The sequence below is a fragment of the Penaeus japonicus genome, unplaced genomic scaffold (assembly GCF_977035675.1).
Source record: "Penaeus japonicus unplaced genomic scaffold, GWHDUDI00000001_assembly GWHDUDI00000012, whole genome shotgun sequence".
NCBI lineage: Eukaryota > Metazoa > Arthropoda > Malacostraca > Decapoda > Penaeidae > Penaeus > Penaeus japonicus.
The window spans coordinates 33,487,783-33,490,282 of NW_028234414.1; positions in this window are offsets into that span (position 1 = coordinate 33,487,783).

Consider the following 2,500-nt stretch of genomic DNA (forward strand, 5'->3'; position numbering starts at 1 on the left):
AGCTAGAAAAGCGGTTTAAGAATCGTGGATCGTTACAAAGTGAAACCCGGATATTGATAATAGAGGACAATATCCGGTCAGAAAATTAATAAACTGGAGAGAAAACACAAAAAGGGGGGGAATTGGGCTAACAAACAGTAACGAGGAGACAAGAGTCAATTCATAATTTTTGTTTGTTTAGGTTTAAAGCGATCATGAAGACTGAATATGAACATAAACAGTGAATGGTTAATCATTCGATTGTGCTTCCCCCTGGTATTATTACGAAGAGATATGACAACCAACGCTGAGTAATTTCACCAGAAGTCGAAAAAGAAAACTCTCTGGTTGTTGAAACAGCTCGCAACCGGAAACTTTTAAACCTGTGGGCATCGATCTAAGCAATAAAACTGACATAAAATAAGATAATTGTCAAATCTCTCAATAGACTACTAACAGATGGAACAAAAAGATGCTATATCACTTGGTTTGGACCAAGAAAACTAGGATTCAAGTTTTTTATGAACTTTTTATTACATTTTAATGTAGTCACTAATACTCTTCAAAATATGAAAGAAGATGATAACATTGTAATAACTAAACCTACAAAGGTAAGGGTTTTAGTTACATGAACATGTAAATGATTACTTAACAAATTTATATTTTACGCTCGGGACGCATTAGATAAAGTAAACAGAATCTTAGGTCACGTTAAAAACAGTCATCGCACGAAACGACTATTTAAACACATCTAGATTTCGGGTGGTTCTCAGTCCAGGATTATTGTACGGTCTATCTCCAAAAGTTCATAAGATCGGTACACCTCATTTCATTACATCGGTACTTTCAGCTATAACCTGGACTGATGCATTTCTTATACTGATTATTCACCCTTAACAGATAATAACTACTCATTATCATATTGTAAAATTCCGGTAAATTAAATCTAACAATATCAGAGTTGATGACCGGCTATACTGTAATGGCTTAACCTTTGACGTTGAACTCATTGTTTACCAAAATGTTCCACCTGAGCAGAAATCAATCAAATAGATCATAACGTTCTAAAAGTTACGATTTAGTTAACGAGCAAAAAACAATTTAATTTTCTGTTGTGTATTACACGAAAGATTCAGTTTTTAGCTGTTGAAGATCATTCACACACTCAAGTAGACGGCGTCTGGACTGTGAGTTCTCCAAAAACGTGGCCTAGCTACCGTTAATGTATCTTTTATGTCACTACAAACAAGACTTATGGAACTACACAAACTGCGGCGCGCAGATTTTAAACCCTATTTTCTATAAAAGTTACCTCTATGATACTTTCCTGCGTGTTTAAACTTTTCACAGCGAGCAATTTTTTTAATCTTACCTTAAACAAACCAAATTCAAAATTTGGGTTTACCTGTGGAATGATAGAGAAGGAAAAATAAACATCCTTCGGTTTTCTTGGACGCACTTGTCACCAAAGGAAAACGGATTCACTGTCTGTACACAATACATTTATAGAAAACTTACGTTCACTGGTTTAGGCTGTAAATATTTAAGCCACTCCTCCTCAGAAATACAAGGACAAATAGGATTTCTAATTTTCTTATCCAATAGAGCATTACTATCTGCAACCACGTGGAACCTCTTTGATAGGAGTAAATTAAATATTTGATCCTAACTGGCATTAAAACGATAACTATTGAAAAAAAAAATTTATAATCTTCAAAAAACAGGTTAAAGAAGTTATTCTAAAAAACAATAAGTTAAAATGCACCAGTCAAAATTTCTTTTGTCCCTAATACATCAAGCTCCATTTAATTTGGGTACGCTACATTCTTTATTCGAAAATCAATCACGTACGAGGATTGCTGAACATTCCTTCCCTCAACTATACAACAATTATCAAGTAACTTTTACAAATAATTACCACTATTGGCATATTTTTTTTAAGGAAAAATGGAGTTGCGAAGGCTCAAAAATAGAGTAAATTACAAAAAAAAATTATATATATATTATATATATATATATTATATAACAACAATATCATTATATATCATATAATATATATAATATGTAAGATATATATCAATAAAAGAACTATATTATATATCTATAACTGCGCTCGAGAGATTATATATATATATAACAAAAAAAAGCGCGATATATATATTATTATCATTAAATATTATATAATCCATACGTGTATATCAATATATTAGTATATATATATTAATATATATTATATATTAAATGGAAGTATTATATATATATGTGTGTGTGTGATGTAAAAAAACATATATATATATATATATATCTATATAATATATATATAATGAATATATATATAATAATTATATATATATATATATATTCTATATGTCAAATGTATATTTATATATATATTGAATATATATCATCATATAGTATATATATACTCTATATTATATTATATATTATATATATATATAATATATATTATATATATATCTATATATAATATATATATCTCTCTTCTCTCTCTCTCTCTCCT